The following is a 22,310-nucleotide window of genomic DNA, read 5'->3' as shown; positions in this document are numbered from 1 at the left end:
GGGAAATGTAGTCTCTTGCTGCTAAGACCAAGTACCTAGGAAGAAGGGAAGAATAGACCTTTTGGGGACAACTAGGAGTCTGGCCATCTAAACACCTGTACCTGCTTTCTTCGCACACATTAAAAAAGACTTACTGACCCTTTGTGAACCATAATCCAAGATCCCATCTAGTCCAATGTCCAAGACATCTAGGTGCTGCAAAATTCTCTCCATTCAGATCATATGAGGCGCCTCTTAGTCCTGGGAACAATATACTAATAGACAACTTATACAAACCTGAACCCTAATATACTGTGATCTTTTGGATAAAGGAAGAATTGAAGATCTTTTGGATAAAGGAAGAATTGAACTACAGAGTAGTCACCTGCCCATAGAAAGGAGAAAAATTATGCTGAGCAGGAATTATAAAGAACCCCTTAGCCTAGCAGTAAAGAAGGTTTCTTGGTTACATGCTGGTTCTAATCTATTAGAAAAATTCCCCTATCAACTGTGGACTCTGCCTTTGCCTTCTAGACATTCTTCATTGTTCCTAATCTTCTGTGGCCATACCTGATTTTGGAGAAAATGTAGTAGGGTTAGATTGGGAATGGAAGAGTGTAATGCTTTAATAGCCCACTTCATTGCTAGAGTAGGTTTGGGAGCCTGAGGGTTGCATCAAGGATTGAACAACCACAGCCTTTCACAAGATCTTACTTATAGACTTGTTGGGAGTGTAATTCTCAAAACACCTTTTCTGGCTTTGGTTCTATTTATTTCCTATTTGTCTATATGCCAGTAACCCCATCAAAGTTTGTTTTCTGTTCTTTTTCTAGACAAAGTTTCTAAGCCGGCTTTTTCTTATCTTCTTGTTTCCCTCTCTCCCTCTTTCCCATTTTAATGATGGCTACTTGGAGGCTATCTGAACAACAGGTTTAGGTTGGAAGGCAACATCCTCAATCTGATCTTTGTCAAAAGATTGCCTTTCTTTCTTTGAGTAAGATTTACGGAAAGGTTTTGAGTCACAGTTTTACCTCATGCTATTTCTTATAATACCTTACTACAAGCAATAAGGAATATGTGTTCTCTACCCTTGCTGCTTTATAAGAAAAAGATGAGTTAAGGCAAGAATATGCCAATTTGCAAGCAGAGAAGGAAGGGAATAGAGAATCCAGAAATTTGAGCCTCACAAGCTGGAAAAGCCAACTGCTTTTGTACCCCAAACAACATAAGATCTACTGCCTCACTGCTAAGCCCTAAATTTTTGCTAAGCCAAATGCCCCATATTTTAGGTTCCTATGATTGTTGCATTCCAGCTTCAGGGACTAATTTACTTAATGTTAAGGTTAAGCTGCTTTAAGAAATAAATGTAAAAATACAAAGAGTTAAATAATGTAGATCTCTACCTCATGTGATGGTCCCAAGTTATAGACAGGTTAGCTGTATGGCTCTACTCTACTTAGTCATTTAGGGAACCAGATGATTCCATTTTGTTGCTCCACCATCCCCTATGGTCTGCATTTGTGTGTTCAAAGCTGGGTCTCTATATTGTCCATGTCCAAACATCAGAAAGGAGGAAAAGAAGTCTAGGGCAAACTGTTTCCTTTTAAGAAAATAAGGTGAAAGGTGCACACATGACTCCAACTCATGTAACCTTGGAGAGAACTCAACATATGGCTATCCAGTTGTATGTGAGTCAGGGAATTATGGTCTCTGATTGAATGGCCATTTGCCCAAGAAGGAGGGGTGATCAGATTTAGGATCTGATCCCCTTTTAGGAGGGACATCACACCTACAAATCTCTGCTTCTCAAATATATAGATCTTAGAATATTGTAACTACAGTTATCCCTCTTTTAGTTCATATGCTTTAGCTCAGAGTTTTGTTTTTGTCATTCTTGAAGACACTCCCAAAGAGATAATACTGTTATTTTTTATACATATATTTGTTTAGATTTACTTACGTGTTTACCAATTTATTTGCACTTCTTTGGTATTGTATTAGTTTCTTATTGTTGCATATTAAAATACCAGAAGCTTAGCAGCTTAAAAATAACATCCATTCATTAGCTCACAGTTCTGTAGGTCAGAAGTCTGACAAGGCAAGGAGGGGTTCTCTGCTATGAGTATCACAAGGTTGATGTCAGGTTGTCAGCTAGGCTGAGTTCTCATAAGGAGGCTTTGGGGCTCATTGTTGGAGTTTGAGGCTTCCAAGCTCACTCTTTTGTTGGCAGAATTCAGTTCCTTGGGGTTGTACAGCTGATATCCCCCTTTTCTTGCTGGCCATCATCCATAGGCCACTCTCAGCTCTTTTCCACATGGCCCCCATAGACAGTTCACAGAATGGATGTATGTTTTTGAGGCCACACAGATGGTGTCACTCTGACTTCCTCTTTTGCAACAAGCTGAAGATATACCTGTGTGTGTGTGTTACACTAGATTCTCAACTGCTCTTTGAATCAGTCATAACATCTTAGTGAGTCAAATAAATTCTTTGGTACTTGTCATTTTTATGTATATGAGTTGTATTTTTTAATCTTTTTGAAAGTTATACTTTAATAGTGGCAGCCAATGAAAAAGCCAGCTTGCTGCAGATAGTCCTATGGAAAAACTTCCAGTCATCAAGCCCCATAGATAAATAAGAGCCTGTAATCAGATTTTTGGTGCCTCACTATTAAATATGAAAAATGAATTTACATTTAGCCTCCAATATGAAAATATAGCAAAAAGAAGAAATCAAATCAAGAATAAACTAAGAGTATGTTAGGAGCAGAAGAAAACTTTAAAGAAATGATATTTAAATTCTCAGAGAAACTTTCAGCTCTGGACAAGATGGAGTAAGCATATTCAACCCTATTCCTCTTGCTGATTACAGTGAAAAGCTATGGACAAAATACACAAGGCAATTATCAGAAGACTCCAAAAAAGAGAGAAAAGAAGATAGATTGACTAGTACCAAGGAACTTGAGAAATGACCTGTGTTGAGTATGATGATTTTTTTCCCGTTTGTTGTTTGTCTCCTATGTATGCAATGGGCACAGACCAAAACAAAACAAAACAAACAAAAGCCCCAAGGAAAACCCATTCTCTCTAGTCAAAGGACTAGACAGAGGATGGCTCTGCAGAATACAACTCGTCTAATTATACCCTCCCAACTCCAGACAAACATCATGAAAGGAGCAGTGCCCCCCTCCCTCCATACCAGGCACTGTGGGGATGGAACTCTGTTGAGCATTTCCATCCTGCACTAAGCAAAAGAGCAAAGAGCAGCATCCCATCCCCTCCCAAACTAGAGAGGGGGAGGAGGATTAGAGAGAAGAGAGGTAGAGAAAGGGATTCTTGAACTGTCTACGAAGTCCTGGGCACAACCCCAAGTGGCTCTGGCACGAAACCAACAAGAATCAACACAGTAAGAGCTGGGAGAACTGAACTACAGTATAGACTATTACCAGGTTTCAAACCGACCTCTGGATAGTACTGAGGCATGCCAGATTTGCACTACAATTGCTTTGGAAACTAAATTGACATTCAAGCCACGGCCAACAAAAATGGGTCAGGATGTGTGTTCTGAACCTATATAGGATGACTGCCTGCTAGAAGAGAAGACTTAAATAGAAACTATATTCTCATAACATAATACTCAAAATATCCATGATACAATCCAAAATTACACATCACATCAAGAAGCAGGAAAACCTGGGCTTAAATGAGAAAAGACAATCAATACATATCATGACTGAGATAATACAGCTGTTGGAATTATCAAACAATGATTTTAAAGAGCTATCATACAAATGCTCCAAGAACCAATTACAAACACTCTTGAGACAAATGGAAAAACCGAAAATCTCAGAAAAGAAATGGAAGATATAAAGAAGAACCAAATGAAAATTTTAGAACTGAAAAATACAATAACCAAACTAAATTCACTAGAAGGGCTCAGTAAAAGAATGGAGATGATGGAAGAAGGAATCAGTGAACCAGAAGATAAATCAATAGTAACTATCAAATATAAACAAAGGAGAAAACAGATTTAAAAAAAGAACTGCACCTCAGGGACATGTTGAGACAATAACAAAAGCTCTCGCGTCCATGTCACTGGAGTTCCAGAAGAAAAGAAAAAAGAATGCTGGGGTAAAAAAAAATTTTGAAGAAGTAATGGTTGAAAACTTCTCAAATTTAATAAAAGACATAAGACATAAACATATAGGTTCAAGAAGCTTAGTGAACCCACTAAGAAATCAGTAAATAGGGTAAACCCAAAGAAACTGATGCTTAGATATCATAACCAAATTTCTGAAAAACTAAAAACAAAGAAAAACTCTTGAAAGCAGCCATTGAGAAACAACACAGTACCTGAAGGGTACCAGTAACAGTGGATTTCCCATAATAAATCAAGAAGCCAGAAGGAAGTGGCACATAGGGGAAAGGCTTTGTGGCATCGGTCTTGATGATGATTTCTTGGATATGACACCAAAAGCATAGGCAACAAAAGAAAAAATAAACAAATGAGACTACATGAAACTAAAAAGGGTTCTGTACAGGAAAGAATCAACAGAGTGAAAAGGCAACCTACGGAATGAGAGAAAATATTTGCAAAGCATATAACTGATAAAGGGTAAATCTCTAAAATATTGATACATAAGGAACTCCTACAACTCAATAGCAGAAAAAACTAATAACCAAATTAAAAAATGGACTTTCAAAGAGTCACACAAATGGCTAACAGGCAAAGGAAAAGATGCTCAATGTTACTAATCACCAGAGAAATGGGAATCAAAATCACTGTGAGATCACTTCACACCTGTTAAGATGGCCATTATAAAAAAACACAGAAAATAACAATGATTGGTAAGGACGTGGAGAAATTGGAATTCTGCTGTACTGTTGGTGGTGATACAACATGGTGCAGCTGATATGGAGAACAGAATGGAGGTGCTTCAAAACAACAACAACAACAACAACAAAAAACCCAGAACTACCATATGATCCAGTAGCTTACTTGCAGGTATTTATCCAAAAAAACTGAAATCAGGATATCAAGGAGATACCTGTACTACCATATTCACCAAAGCATTGTTAACAATAGCCAAGAAGTAGAAACAACCTAAATGTCCATCAATGGATGACTGGATAAACACAATATGGTATATATACACAACAGAATATTATTCAGTCATTAAAAGGAATGAAATCCTGTAATATGCTACAACATGGATGAAACTTGAGGATATTATGTTAAATGGAGTAAGCCAGTCACAGAAGGACAAATACTGAACAATTCCACATAAATGAGTTATCTGAAATAGTCAAATTCATCAAAGCACAAAACAGAATGGGGTGGCTGGCAGATGCTGGAGGGAAGGGGAAATGGGAAGTTGCTGTTCATTGTGTATAAAGTTTCAGTTATGTAAGATGAAAAACTTCTAGAGATCTTCTGTACAACACTGTGCTGATAGTAAATAATACTGCACTGTATACTTAAAGAATTAAGAAGATAAATCTTATTATGTTTTTCACCACAACTGAAAACAAAAATCGACACAACATTTTTAAAGTGCTGAAAGGAAAAAACTGTCACCCACAATTGTATATATCAAGTGAAAGGTGCGAAAGTGATTCAATGGGGAAAAGACAGTATTGGAACAATTTGACAATTGCCTGTGGGACAATTTCCACAGCAGAGAGAGAAAGAGAGAGAGAGAGGGAGAGGAGAGAGACAGGAAGATATTGCGGAACTCAACCTAAATCTCACACCTTATACAAAAAGTAATGCAATATAGATCATGGATATAAATGTAAATGTATAATAATAAAACTTTTAAAAGAAAACATAAGAGAAAATCTTCATGTCCTAGCATTAAGTAAAGAGTTCTTAAACATGATACTTAAAGCACAATCCATAAAAGAAAAAAAAAGTTAATTACATTTCATCAAAATTAAAAACTGCTCAGTGAAAAATATTCATCAGAGAATGATAACACAAGGCAGAGACTGGAAGAAAATACTCACAAATTACATATAGACCATAAGAGAGAAAAAAAATAAGACAGAGAATCCTTTCAGGTGGTCCATCATCTAAAAGAAGTTCCAGAAAAAGAGCAGGACTTAAATTGGAAGAAAAGTATCAAAGAAATAATAAAGAAAATTTCCAAAAACTGAAGAACATAAATCTTAAGCCTAAAAGTACCCAATGAATGCCCATGAAGATGAAAGACAGGAGATCTAGAAAAAGGCACATCATCATAAAATTTTAGAAAACTGAGAACACAGAGAAAGGCTTAGAAGCTTCCTGAGAGAAACAAGTAATATACAAAGGACCAAGAATAAAAATGTCATCAGACTTTGCACCAAGAACACTGGTTTCCCATGACTACTAGGATAATTTCAGAACAAAAGCCCATTACGTGGCCTGTAGGCTATGCATGGTCTAGCTCCTGCCCGCCTCGCAAGTCTCATAATTTTTCCCCTTTCATTTCTCTTTAATTCAGCCACACTGGCCTATTTTCTCTTCCTTCTACCTGCAAAGCATTTGAAGCTGTTATTTCCATGAAATGTAAGACTCTTCTCATATCAACTCTTTTCTTCTCATATGAATAGTTTATCCCATCCACTCTTCACATCTCAGTTCAATTATCCTAATTATCCTAATAGGCATAACACATCTCTCTAGACAAACATCATTTTCAATAGCAGCATTCAGTATCTGAAATTATAACATCAGTCTGAGATATCTCTAATTATGAAAGGTCTCTGGATGTCCAGCTGAAAGTAGGTGTTTGCATGAAAGGTGATGGTTATCACACTGAGTTAGTCCAAAGGAAAACACTATAAGCTGAAAAAGGTAAAAAAAAATCACTTTGTAAGCTCCATTAGGGCAAGGACGGTGGTCTATCTTATTCACTATCATATATTCAGCAGCTAGCACAATGATAGAAGGCACTCGATAAATATTTGATAAATGAACTTGTATTAATACTAGCCTCTCAGTCTATTTTTGAGGACTAAATACTAATGTAGAATGAAAGGCAATTCATTAAGAAAGAAAACCAAATGGCCAATAAATATATGAAAAGTTGATCAACCTCATGTGTAATTAAGAAAATGCAAGTTAGAGTCATAGGGAGATATAATTTCATTTCTGCTATAATTATAAATTTTAAAATATCTGACAATACTGAGGATGTGTAGAAATAAACTTTTATATGCTAATGAGTATAATTTGGTACAAATACTTTGGTGAGCAAATTGGCAATATCCTATGAAAATGTGTATATTCTATGACCATTTCCACTCATAAGCACATAACTCAGAAACTCTTGCATAAGGGCCTAACTATTGCATAGGGGCATATATAGAAAATTATTCATAGCACTATTGTTTAAAACAGCAACATCTGGATAACCTTAATGACCATCAACAAAAGAATAGATTAATAAATTGAGGTAGCATATTAATGCAATGGAATATTACTCAGCAGTGAAAATGAATGAAATAGTTATTTGTTTCAACACAAATATATCTTATAAACACAATATTGACCAAAAAAGGCAAGTTGCAGAAGAATACACAGTGATACCATTTACATTAAGTTAAAAACATGCAAAACGATACCATATTGCTAAGGATACATATTTAATAAAAGTATTCAGAGAAATATGGGGACGATAAATATAAAATTCAACACAGTGGTAACTTTTGGAGGAAAGTTTGTTTCTGTTAATAACAGTAGCTCCTTTAAAAGTAGTTTGTCTTTTCTTTTCTTTTTGGTTTTCTGTGGTTACACTCTGACATGTCTAGGTGTATTACCAGTTTAGGGAAGCACTAGATGTGTAACAAGGAAAACTAAAAATACAGTAGTTCGAAATGACAGGTGACAATCGAGGCTGTCTATTCCAGGTTGATGCATGGGCTCTTGTCCACATTGTTACTCAGGAACCCAGCCTCCTTCCATCCTGTTTCAGTGCCATCCCTATGGTCACAACCAGGTCACAGGCATATTCTTGCTTTGGTTTACAAGAAGAAGAAAGAAAACGGAGGTAGCCTGTTTATTCCTTAAGGTCCCCAGCTGAAAACATTATACAGGCAAGAAATTAGGCACTAAGTCACACTTAAACATACGGAAGATTGGAAAATGTAGAATAGTTGAAAATCATGTCTTCGGTACTTTAATACTAAGCAAGAAAGGGACATTGCAAACTGGTGAATTTGCAAGTTGGTAAAAGCTGTCCTTACCACTCTACTTGTAGATTTCCTTTATTTTGCTTGGGCTATCTGAGCTACTTGAATTGTGGAATTTTTCATAATTTCTGGGAAATTTTTAGTTATCCTTCACTTTATTTGAAATTGTTGAGATAATTGTAGATTCACATGAAATTGTAAGAAATAACACAGCCAGATCCCATGTATCTTTACCCAGTTTCCACTAATGGTAACATCTTGCAAAACCATAGTTCAATATTAAAAACAATATATAGACATTGATACAACCACCAATCTTCTTCAGATTTCCCCAGTTTTATTTGGACTTATTTGTGCCTTTATTTCTACACAATTTTATCACTTGTGTAGGTCTGTGTATCCACCACCACAGTCAAACTATAGAACAGTTCCTTTAGCACAGGAACGCCCACCTTTATCTTTCAACACTAACATCTCTTTTCTCTTCCCAGAAGTGACTTCTGTTAATAGGTTAAGGTGCCTATTTATCTTGGATCTGGTCAGATCTAAAAGTTTTTCCGTTGATAATTCTTCATTTGTGAGAAATCATATTATCTGCTTGTAGTAGTTTTTTCTTTCCCTATATTAATCCTGCTTACATTTCTTCCTTTGTAACAATGCTGAAAGTGAAAAAAATGGGTAGCATCTTTAATTCCTGCCTTTAGTATATCTAACTTTTACATATTCATACATTCTAATATGGTTTTCAGCAGTTTTCATTGTTTATATTGGATTGATAAAATTCTCTATGAAAAGATTCATGTTCAATCCACTTATCTGAGAATTCATTGTATACCAAAATAGTTTTAAATATAGCCTAGTTGAGTATGATACTTTGCTACAAAGCACCTTATAATGTCAAGAACCTTGGACTGGATGTAATGATCCATCCACCAGGAGGTAGATGAAATCAGGATTTTGATCTATTGAATATATGAGCTTTACAGACCTTTATATAAAAGTAAATACGATTTTTCCTGGAAAAGGAGTGACATTTCTTTAGTGTGTGTATATATATATATATATATATATATATATATATATAAACAACTGTTCTCTGACTTGTATGCAGTCCTACTTGAAGTAAATTTCGATAAGAGCAATAAACTAGTCTAAGTGCACTCCTAAGCTGTGAAGCCGGTATACATGGTAATGTCTGGCACAGTAGATTTAGTCCTTTGGGTAGAGAACATGCTCCAGCTCCCTCTCCTTCTCCCGGCCCTCCACACTTCTTCTAGGGAATAATTGTTAATCTGATCAGTCATATTCCAAAACAAATGTTGGGCTATGTATGTGTGTAAAGATCATGGGTATGGCCCTCCCGCTCTTCTCTTCTTTTCTGTAAGGCTGGAATTGGTATGAGGGCCTGATCAGAAGGAGTAGAAGGAATCCGTGTTTATTCCCTCACTTGTCTTATGTGTTAGACTCCCTCTGATACCCACGAGTCAGAATTTGGGCATTTCTAAGCATTGGGCAAAGACAATAATGGTCAAAGACTGGACAAAACCCCGGTGTCAAATTCTAAAATCTGATGTAGGCTGGAGTGCCAAGCTGAGCATTATTTCAAATAGGAAATAGAACAGGCATACATTTTTGATCTAGTCTGGGGTTCGAGTTAATCAGCAACTTTTTATGGCTGGTTTCAAAAGAGGCATCTCTACAGGCCCCGTACACGTCTATAAAAAGTAGTAATAAATATCAAAGGAGCAGCCACACAGAGGTGGGGTCAGGGACCTCACTATCCTGACCTTAATGCCCCCTGGCTAGCCACATGATAGGTCTCACTCAAGAAAATTCGAAAGCTGTTTGCATCAGCGTATTTCTTTTTAAAAACAGAGCGAGAGTCTGCCAGAAGTTAACAAGGCTTAATTAGTGTCCAGGAATCTGACCAATTATGTTAATTTATTCTCTTCTCCAGAAAAAAGCAAGGAAGAATTTTCCCTTCCAAGGGGGTAGAGTCCCTCTTTTGCTTTACTTTAAGATTGGATACTAGTAATGACTGGGTTAACAGATGAGAAATAAAAGTGTGTGTGATGGGAGGGAGGCAGGGGTAAGGGAGCTCTGTCAGCTCTTTTCGCTTTCAGCTCACTCCACTTCTTTGCTCTTCCTGAGTTTCTTTCTTTATTTTGGGGTGGAGGGGCCATATATTCCACTCCAGTTTGTCTGAGCACCCTAGCTTCACATTTGGAGTTTCAGATACAAGATAATCTAATAGTAAAATGGATTTGGATTTTTCCACTTGCAGTTGACTCTCCTGTGTATATTCTCCCTCAGGAACCTTATGAGAATGGGTAGTGTAGTCAAGAAAGATTTAAGCATCTGGGTCTCTTGAGCTAACACCTAATAGCAAGGTATTCAATAAAGAGTAATTATTATCAGATAATGATCAAACATATGACACATACCAAAGATAAAAATTAATATAAGATCAATTTGAACTGGGTTCTGCCAAGGCAAGCTGAACCTTGACTGAACAAAAAGCATATTTTCATTCATTTTTTAAAATTCTTTTTGATACCTATAGGCAGAAGTAGCTCAGTAGCTCTTTTCCTGTGAAAAGAATGTGAAAAAAATCTACACAAATGTTACATTAAAATTCTTTTCATTTTATGAAGAGACCATTGAATATAATAAGTAATGATACCACAAATATTTCTGGGTATGTATTTTTTCATTTCAAATGAATATAACATTATCTACTCCCTCCAATAAAAAATTATAAATGGATTTTTAGGCTAATGAATCGTGAAATATTTTTGTTGAGTTACAAGTGAACCAAATGGTCATATTTATTTTAACACCTGGAAGAAGTCAGGATATGCACAGCTGGCTGTGAGCTTGTCACACATTCCTAAGTTTACAATTACTACTAGTGTTCTCAAACAAAGTCCACTGACAAACAGTTGCAGGTGGCCAAGATGTTTGTGTGCAGGAACAGCTCTACTCATCAAAATCTAATAATGTATCAATAACAGTATTTACTTTTGAAACTATCAGTATTTAAGAATGGCAATTTCTATTTTCCTTAAATTATTTAAAGCATGCTTGGGTCTGCTAATGAGAAATTTATAAATATCTCTAAATTCGAAAAAATTTCAGTAAGTAAAAGAAGATTTAAGAACACTGTCAAAGAACAAGTTGATCTGTTAAATAAAGTCTAATTATTTAGACTATTTCTTAGGGTGGAAATAACCACACCCTTATAGTATAATGAAGGTTACCTATAAAACTCATTTTCTAGAGCATTATTTCTAGATGAAATGCAGCTAGTATTCCAGAGGAGGGAAAAACATATTATTTTACAAAAGAGTCATTTTCAGATTTTTAGATAATATAAAAAAGCCAAATTTCTACAGTAATTTAAATTGTTTTATATAATTTATTTTAAAAATTAATCAACCCTCTGACAATGTTTTCATTTTGGCAATGCACATGTGGGCTTCATTCATTCATTCAACATCACAAACAATATACAAACAAACAGTGTAGTTCAGCAGTTAAGAGCTAGACTCTGAATCCAGATGCCTTGTATATATCTTAGTTCTGCCAGTTACTTATTAGTTATTAGACCTTGGAAAAGTCATTTAGCTTCTGGGCATCAATTTCCTCATCTATAAAAATGAGGGTATTAACAAACCTATCTCACTGGTTGTTGTGAAGAATGAATGAATGTAAAGTCTTACAAAGTGCCTAAAACGTATGAGAATCACAAAATGTCAGTTGCCTTTATCATTAATATTATTTTTGCTGCCAATGAGATATCACTTCACACCTGTCAAAATGGCTATCATCAAGAAGACCAGAAAAAAATGTTGGCAAGGATGTGGAGAAAAGGGAATGCTTGTACATTGTTGGTGGGAATGTAAGTTGGTGCAGCCACTGTGGAAAACAGTATGCAGGTTCCTCAAAAAACTCAAAATAAAACTACCATATGATCCAGCAATTCCATTCCTGGGTATATATCACAAGAAAATGAAAACACTAATTCAAAAAGATACATGCACCCCAATGCTCATAGCAGCATTAGTTATAGTAGCCAAGATATGAAAGCAACTTAAGTGTCCATCAACAGATGAATGGATAAAGAAGATGTGGTATATATTTACAGTGGAATATTAGTCATAAAAAAGAATGAAATTTTGCCATTTGCAATAACATGGATGCAGCTGGAGGGTATTATGCTTAGTGAAATGCCAGAGAGAGAAAGACAAATACTGTATGTTATCATTTATATGAGTCTAAAAAATAAAACAAACTAGAGTATATAACAAAAAAGAAACAGACTCAAAGATATAGAGAACAAACTTGTGGTTACCAGTGGGGAGAAGGGCAATATAGGGGTAGGGGATTCAGAGGTACAAGCTACTATGTATAAAAGAAATATGCTACAAGGATATATTGAACAGCACAGGGAACACAGCCAATATTTTATAACTATAAACAGAGTATAATCCATAAAAATTTTGAATAACTATTATACACCTGAGACTAATAATGTAAATCAACTATACCTCAATAAAAAAATATTGTTATTGCTATCTGAGCATCTGTGTGCCAAGCGTTCTACTACACATTTGGATTATATTGGTGAAGTAGATAGACAAAGTCTTTGGGAAAGTCCTTTTATCAATAGATGCAAACTGTCCCCAATTTCCCTATCTCAGACTCTTAAATGGACCCTGGACAAAAAGTCTTTAACTAGGAATGCTATCACACTTAAAAACAGGCACCAAAAATGTTAAACCATCAAGAAAAGATGCAATCCCCTGGACTGATACAGATAACAAAGTCAACTGACCACCTATTACTTATTTCTGTTGCTATTACCACACTCTTGTCCTCTGTTTTGACATTAATTCTAGCTCATATTTCCCCCCTTTCCATCACTAGAGCCTACAATTTTTAAGTCCTAAACTGGTGTAACTAAAAAGTAACTTATTTATAGTGAAGACTGCCGATTATTATAGTTATATAAGAATCAATTAGTTAAATAGCCAAAAATAAAAATGAAACACCCTCTGACTATATATTCAATAAATTATAGAAGATGTGACCAAAAAAAGGGGTGGGAAGGCAAAAGTTCTTAAAAAGATACACACCTGTAATTATCCAACAGTTGCACATCCTAGGTACAGTGGAAGTATCCTGCTTCAAAATGACCATAAACACAACTGTAATGAGAAGTTTTTAGATATTGAAAGGTTGCTCTTTCCACTCCCTATTGTTCTTCTTTTACCCATTTCTCTTGATTTACAAATATCACCCTCAGGGAAGAGAGCAGATAAAGCCTAAAATAAAAGAACTAAATTCTTGGCTTAGAATTCCAAGACAGGATCTCCATAGCATGGTTTTTATTTCTTAGATCTAGGTACACATTCAAGAGAAAATTGGTTTTGTTTCGATTCCTAAAGGGCCTGATTTGGAAGATCAGAACCTCAAGCTCTGAGGATGTATCTATTAGTGACCACCTTAGGGCAGAGTAAGAAATAGGGACTAACCTAAGCCCTTTCTTGCTTTGAGCAAATTTTATACTAAAGACTAAGATAAGATAATTCTCTAACCTTAGGCTTTTAGGTCTTGGAAGGATGTCTGGGGAAATATTTCAGACAATGAAATGTAGGTAACAGCTGTCCGGCTTACCTACACATCTATTTCCCTACTCCTTAGATTTGGCTTTCAAGGTCCTTAAAGCACTTACCAAAGAGGAGAAATAAGTGCATCGAGGTTACTGAAAGAGGAAGATTCAGATAATTAAACTAAAATTTCCTCTAAGGAAGTAGAGGGAAAAAACCTAATACTGAGGAAGCTTGGTGAAATAGTCACAACAGAGTGACAGAAGAGGTCTGAAATAACACCCCCAAACGCAATCGAGGTTTCCCTTATCTCCAGCAAAGTGCAGAAATGTCCAGAAAAGCTCCTCAGTGTTCTGCTACTCCTATCCCTGGGGGCATGAAAGACAGTTGAGATTTAAGTCAGCATACTTGCCAGGAGTAGAGAGCCAAGTGGCACAGGTTGATAGTGGGCAGCCTCAAACTGAGTAGGACAGAAGGGGCCTAATTAGGGAATAGATGAGCTCTCCAAACAGTCACTATACTCTGCCCTTGATAAGGTGATGATGATGACTATAATAAAGCAGATATTTATTATGTGCTAAATTCTGTTTAAATAATTTACATGGATGAGCTCATTTAATCCTCACAATCCTATAAGATAGGTAGTAATATATTCTCCTATTTTAAAGATGAGAAAACTGACACACAGAGAAGTAAGAAACTTTCCCACAGCTAATAAGTGGCAGATTTGGCAGATTTGAATGAGACTATACCAAGAATTATATTGGCCATGAATATTTTATAGTAGGTAATATAGACAAAAGAGGTTTATTACGCCCAGAGACCAGGTGGGATAAGACACCTCAACCACAGGCAGTAAGGACCAGATACCCCTTCCCCAATGCCAGACAATATATAAACTCTTTGGGGAACTTAGACCATTAGCAGGAAAAATGGGCAAAAAGGAGGCGGAGAACCCTGCATGCTTATATACATGTAAGATACATTCATGTTTCATATCTACATCTTTGAACATTTGTTTATTTAGTGTGATGTTTCTAGAAAACACATAAGCAAGGGCTGTCCTCTAGGCTTTTAAAAGCAATGCTGGGAAGTAAACTGTCTCTCTTTGGTGGTCTTCCTTAATCTCTTTCAGACTCGGGCCTTCTAAGCCTGTTTCTTACTTTCAGCAAATGCTGTACTAAAGACTAAGATAAGATGATTCTCTAACCTTTGACTTGTAGGCCTTGGAAGGGTACTTAGGGAAATATTTCAGGACAGTGAAATATAGGTAATAGCCATTTGGTTTACCTACAGATACACTTCCCTGCTCTGCAGATTTGCCTTTCAAAGTACCTAAAGCATTTACTAAAGGATTAAAGAGTTAAATGTAAAAATACAACCATAAAAGAACTAGCAAAAATATAAACAAATACTTACATAACTTTGGGATGAAAAAAAATCTTTCTAAGCCTAACACCAAAGTATACCAAAAAGAAACAAATGATGCATTTTACTGAATAAAAAATTAAAATTCATATGACAGGAAAAAATACCATAAATTAAGACTGTTGCAGTACTTTGTTATGTATATGCTATATACATGTTAACATGTTATATATCTTTCATAGAGAAGAGCACTTAAAAATAAACTAAAAAATAGAGAACCTAATAGAAAAAGTCAAAGGGCAATATAAGGTAACTAATAATTAAAGTGACACTTTAAGTTTAATATATTAACATGGAAAGACATGTTCCTAGCATGTTTAGTGGGGTGGATATATATGTGTGTATGTATATACATATATAAGTATGTATGTAAATACATTAAAAAAAATTGAGCCCATAAGAGTACAAATATTGACAGTGAGTATTGCTGGGGAGTAGAACTATGTGTACTTTTAATTTTGTTCTCTGTATTACCTTAAGTTTTGTTTTGTTTTGTTCTTTTTGGGCAGTGGGGAGGTAGTACATGTTATTGTAGCAATAAGAAAAAACTTATTTAGAGTTAAATGTAAAAAATGAAACTGCAAAAGAAAATAGAGATGTACAGAAATCCCTATGTCTGCTGAGCTGAGGCAGAGACAAGGTAATAATTCTTCTAACATAAATCTCATTTTCAGAATGTGTGACAATTAAGACATGGTAAAAAGGATTTTTAATAATTGTGAATTATTTTCTTCCTCTGTTAACTTTCAGGGTTTAATTTGCTAGTATATGAAGTTAAGAATGTTATACATTTTAAATTCTCCTACCTTATTAGCAATTAAGTTAATATTAACAAATTAATATTTATATACTGCCTACAATGTGCTTGCTGCTGTGATAACTCCCATAGGAGGTAAAGAAATGTACTGATAATATGATAAATATTTCATAATTCAAACTTTCCACCAAGACAGTCTGGCATGACACAACAATAATGATAATTTGGTAAATTTCCTAGTCAAGAATCTCAACAAAATAAACATTGTTTCAAATTTAAATGTAACATGCCATCTTTAATAAAGATAGTACTATTGGTCCACCACCAACAAAGTATGCACTTTTTTTTTTTTAATTAATTAATTAATTTATGGCTCTGTTGGGTCTTCGTTCCTGTGCGAGGGCTTTCTCTAGTTGCAGCAAGCGGGGGCCACTCTTCATCACGGTGCGCGGGCCTCTCACTATCGCGGCCTCTCTTGTTGCGGAGCACAGGCTCTAGAGCGCAGGCTCAGTAGTTGTGGCTCACGGGCCCAGTTGCTCCGCGGCATGTGGGATCTTCCCAGACCAGGGCTCGAACCCGTGTCCCCTGCATTAGCAGGCAGATTCTCAACCACTGTGCCACCAGGGAAGCCCCCAAAGTATGCACTTTTGAGTAATGGTAATAAATTCATTATTCACACAAATTTGAACCTCTGCTTAGAATCAGAAATCAACAATAGTCAGCTAACTTAACCCATATAGGATTAAATCTGTAATTGTCATCTAGTAATGATGACGATGGTTTATAACTAACATTTTTTGAGTGCTTAGTATGTTCCAGGTACCAAGCTAAGCACGTCATCATTATCACCATTTAATTTCTTGGGAACTTTAGCCTCAGAGGTTATACAAGTAGCCCAAGTTCACATACTTATTGGTACTATGAGGATTCAAACCTACTACTGTCTGGCTACAAAGTACCACATTGCACCTTCATTAAATATTTTATACATTTAGCCACTAAGTAATGCTAGAGTAAATGGAAATGATTTGAGCACTAGTAAAAGTTTAAAATTGTATGCGTATAAAAATATTGGAATACTTACAAATCCGTTTGAAAACTTCAGAGCCAGCAAAGTGCAAAAAATACAAAAATAGTCACACATCAAGCCTATGCGGATGTACAGGATGGAACTTAAGGGATAAAATTAATCTTTTTTTCTGTTACTAGTTCATCATATGTGGCAAAACAAAAATTCAACTGGTAGGTCTAATAGTTGATGCACTGTTAAATTTGCTAACTTTGGGGAATAAAAGAAAATAATTTCTCACTCCTAGGTACTTTTGTTATGCTTGCTAACTTAATCCTTAACTAGTCAGCAATTTCATGAGATAGGTATTAGTACTCCATTTAAAAACAAAAGAAACCAGATTCAGAAAGTTTGAATAACTCTTACACAGCTGATAAGTGACAAAGATGAGATGTGATTTTAGGTCTAAATGACACCAAATTTGCACTAGGCATGGCTAATGTCAATACAGGAAAGCACAATTAGAAAGTTAATGAGCTGTACTTTAAAATAACATTTATGTGTTGATCACTGACTACTACACTTATGTAACTAACTTACAGAGCAAGCTAGCTTTCTGATATGATATGCAAGACCTAGGAATAAAAACATCTGCAAAGGTTTAAAAACATTTGTTTTAAATTCTCTATTTGAAGATTTAAGAAATAACTCCCTGAACCTGGTACAGGTACCCATTTTCCAAGACTAAAAATCTAGTAATAAAAGAGATAAAATCAGATTATTTCAGAATTTTAAAACTGAAAAGATTTTAATGGCTAAAAAGAGAAACGGGATGTCTAAGATAAATGTCAAAATAGACATTTTATTTTTTTTACTTTTTTGTACCACAATGCTCCAATGCTCCAATAAAGCTTACACTTTCAGGTTGTTAAATCAAAATTCTCTCTCTTAAATACTTCTCTTAAAAAACCAGGAATTTAAAAAACAAAACAAAACAAAACCAGGAATTTAGGGACTTCCCTAGTGGTCCAGAGGTAAAGAATTCACCTTACAATGTAGGGGACGCGGGTTCAATCCCTGGTCAGGGAACTAAGATCTCACATGCCTCGAGGCAACTGAGCCTGCATGCCACAACTACTGAGCTTGCACGCCTCAACTAGAGAGGCTGCCTGCTTCAAACTACAGAGTCCACGTGCCCTGGAACTCACGTTCCACAACTAGAGAGAGAAAACCCGCACGCCACAACTAAACAGAAGCCCATGCGCCGCAGTGAAGAGCCTGCATGCCTCAACGAAGATCCCGCGTGCCGCAACTAAGACCCAATGCAGCCAAAAATAAATAAATAAATAAATAAATAAAAATTAAAAAAAAAATCAGGAATTTAGAAAAGCACCACCCTGAACTATCTTTGAAGGTCCATTGCACCTAAAATCATCATATAAAATCAGAAATAGAAGCATCTTTTTAATGCTACATACTAAATTCTCATCATCCTTTAAGTTTCCTAATTCATAGAATCATAGATTTTAAACATGTTAAGACCACCTAGTCCAATAACTTCATTTTTATGAAGGAGGAAATTGGGATCCAGGGAAGTTTGACTAATTTCTCCATGATCGTTTTGTGAATTAGTGCCTGAGTGGAGCCTGAACCCTATGCTTCCTGATATTGAGTCCAAAACTTATTACATTATACCACCATACTGCCTCCATTTCTCTCTATTTTGGAAAGTATCAAGCAATAACTATAGCATATTTAAATCCTAGGTCCCCAAGCAAAGGCTTCATAAGTCCCCACTCTCCTACTGGGCAAGTTAGTTAGACATATTCTTAGAGTGGTTGTCTACTTAATATTTAACCTAAATGTATACTGGTCAGATATAAGTTCAGAATAAACAGTATCCTGATGAAAGGGGTGCGGATTACTAGTGACCTTACCTACAATGTAAAGGACTCTCGGGAAGTACTTAAAACAGCGATAACAACATATTTGGATACTGATTTATAATTCACAATGTCATTTCGCATATTATCTTAGCTGAAGACCCTCAAACAAGTTTTTTTCTTTTAATTTACTTTATTGAGATATAACTTAAATACAATAAAAGAAAGCACACTCATTTAAAGCGTATGGTTTGAGTTTTTTGGTTTTTGGCTTAAGAGAACAAAGATTTATTATCAGTGTCTAGGAATTTGGGAGTGTCTTAGTTGGGTGCTTCTGGCTCCAAGTCTCTTATAAGCTGCAATTCAATGGTCAGCCTGGGTCTAGAGTAATGTGAAGGCTTGACTGGGGCCAGGAGATTTGCTTCTAAGATGGCTCACTCACTTGGCTCTTGGCAGAAGGCCTCAGTTACTCACCGGCTGCTGGCAAGAGGCCTTAGTTCCTAACCATGTAGACCTCTCCACTGGGCTGCTGAGTGTCCTCACAAAATGTAGGCTGGAGTCCCCAAGTTTGATGAGTTTAAAAAAAAACATGTGCCACTGAATAACCACTACCACAATGAAGATACAGAACATTCCTATCTATCATCCAAACAATTCCCTCAGGTACCTCCTCTCACTTCTGGCCCCCAGTGTGTGTGTGTGTGTGTGTGTGTGTGTGTGTGTGTGTGTGTGTGTGTGTGTGTGTGTGTGTGTGTGTTCTTCTTTAGCATTGTTTCCCAAAACCTGTTGCAGTCATATATACAGTTACAGAAACATCAGTGTACCAGGTTACCATTCAAACTTATTTCTTGCTGTGCAGTCCATACTTGAACAACTCTGCATCAGAGGGATGAAAGAACTTCAATATGCATGGAGTAAGAGGGGAGGCAGGATGTAAGATTAATCCTCCCAACAAACGTGCTCTAATGTAAGCTGCTTAGAAATGGTATCATTCCCCAGTTTTTTAAGTTTTCTTCATCAGTCTGTTGACCTGAAATTCTTGCTCCTCTTCAAGATGCTATTCTATTTGGGCTTTCTCATGCTGTGAATACATCCATTTTTTTGTAAAGCTCATTAGTGGGCAATTATTCTTCCTTCTCATAATTTACACCCAGGGTTTCTTTCTCCTTCCGTAAAGGAGAAACTTGGCTTCCTGTTACTGTTGATTAGTTTGCATTTTCTAGAACTTCATATCAATGGAGTCACACAGTATGTAACTTCTGTGTAGGGCCTCTTTCACTAAGCATAACATTTTTGAGATTCATTCCTGTTGTGTATATCAGTAGATCATTCCTTTTAATTGCTCAATAGTGTTCTGTTATATAAATATACCACAAAAAGTACTCAATTATTATTATATTTTAAATTTCATCAATAAAAAATGTGTGCACATTTTCCTCTTGTTATGTAAATACCTATAAATATCCTCATTTTGCTTCTTGTCCTACAAAGTCTAAGATATTTACTACCTAGCCCTTAAAAGAAAAAGTTTGGGCTGGGCCCGTGTGCCACAATTACTGAGCCTGCGCGTCTGGAGCCTGTGCTCTGCAACAAGAGAGGCCGCGATAGTGAGAGGCCCGCACACCGCGATGAAGGGTGGCCCCCGCTTGCAGCAACTGGAGAAAGCCCTCGAACAGAAACGAAGACCCAACACAGCCATAAATAAATAAATAAATAAATAAATAAATAAATAAATAAATAAAATTTCTAAAAGAAAAAAAAAAAAAGAAAAAGTTTGTTAACCTCAGACAGACTAGCAGAAGAGTTATGAGCTGGGAGCTTGCTAGAAATGCAGAATCTCAAACCCTACCCCAGAACTATAGAATCAGAATCTGGATTTTAACAAGCTCCCAGGTAATTCATAGGCATATCAAAATTTGAGAAGCACTGGTGCTTTCTTCTTTTTTTTTTTTTTTATAATTCTAACAAGAAACAACACATATTGTACATGTAAAAGTGTGTGAACCTGTGCACATTTGTACTGACAAGCCTAAAAGTCATATCCATGACTTCCAGAAATTATTACTGGTATCTAAAATAAGCTCATAAAAGAAACAAACAAAATATGGGGACATTTACAGGTTGAAAGTTCTATTTCTTTTGCTTAAAATGTTTTTTCTAGATATAAAATATTAATTATTTTACAATCCTAAGAGTATAAAAGGATTTTAAAAAATTCCTTGTGAAAGCATTTTCCAAAAGAGCAAATGTAGCACAAATAAAAACTGCTCTGTCTTCTGTACAAGGATGTACCAGTGATTAGCAGAGATTAACAGATGATCATCTTCATGCATATGATCAACAAGACCAAAAGGTCACCAGGGTTTTAATTTACCATATGTTGCAAAATTCATGTGGCAAACCTACTTGGCAGGTGCTTCCATTATACACACCTTTTAATTAACAGATTAGAAGGAAGAAAAAAAATCATTCACTTGCATTCCTATTAACATTTGCTCAATAAGTATCTGGAATATGAAGATTTTTCTCTCTTTTATGTTAAAATAGTTATGATAAAGACATTTTCAAAACCAGAGAAAACTAGTTTATATATATGATTATTTTAAATTTACAGTAAGCAGTAACAAATAGCATTTTATTACTAAACTCAGATAGACATTCTGTTTGTAATCATTTCATATAACTATCAGCTGTAACCTTTTTGGGTTTCTGAGATAATATTTGAAATTAAATTATATTTATTTAGCCACTATTTTAGATAAAGAGTTTCATACTTTCACTGATTTAATTCTAACAATTCTAAGTTACTATTTGAGGCTCTTAATAAAATTCTTCAAAATAAAGAAAACATTTAAATCTCTTTATTTAAATATTTATTTCATCAATGCTAGCCAGAAAACAGCAATTTTTCCTTTTCAAACAATCTTTTCCGGAATTTCTTGATTCACTTTGTATCTTTTTGCACACATGTTAGTTCTAAATATATATCTGAACTCTAAATGACTTCTGTTCATATTAATAGTCCATAACAAGCTATTAAATCTTCCTTACAGCAAGCAACAATATGCCAAAACACTTACTCTGTATTTTGGTACTTTAATGAAAAGAACTTATAAACACTGAAAAAATAATTATAAAACAATCATTGCTTCATTTATACATATTGTGTTCTCTTTTCATATAACAAAATTCAACAATAGTCAGAAACTGTCAAAGGAATTGTTCAACGATCAGGATTAGGGGTTTTATTCCATTTTATATGAAAATTCACATGTATTATGCTTAGAATGAGATTATTTGGTAATCCAAATCTTTGAGTCCTTCAGATATTCACCTAAATGAGTTCCACTTTGGCAAGTGAAAATTGTTTCCATGTTATTATCAAAATCTTAGAAAAAAATGTAACATGAGAGAACATCTTTTTATTATTCTTTGGGGTTCTACTAATATTTATTATTCATTCTT

The 22,310-nt window shown here is 35.4% G+C and overlaps 1 protein-coding gene across 20 annotated transcripts in view; it reads right to left on the bottom strand.

The window, feature by feature from the left end:
- Positions 1 to 22,310, bottom strand: part of C7H2orf88 (chromosome 7 C2orf88 homolog) — a 312,337-nt gene that overhangs the window by 213,825 nt on the left and 76,202 nt on the right. The window contains exon 1 of one of the 20 annotated variants that reach the window (XM_059928352.1): positions 13,295 to 13,331. The exons of 18 other annotated variants lie outside the window; for them this stretch is intronic. The gene's annotated coding sequence lies outside the window, so the exon portion shown is untranslated. One more of the 20 variants, XR_009504246.1, reaches the window with a different exon arrangement.

This window comes from Balaenoptera ricei, chromosome 7 (genome assembly GCF_028023285.1).
Source record: "Balaenoptera ricei isolate mBalRic1 chromosome 7, mBalRic1.hap2, whole genome shotgun sequence".
NCBI classification, from domain to species: domain Eukaryota; kingdom Metazoa; phylum Chordata; class Mammalia; order Artiodactyla; family Balaenopteridae; genus Balaenoptera; species Balaenoptera ricei.
This window is presented reverse-complemented; position numbering and strand designations above follow the sequence as displayed.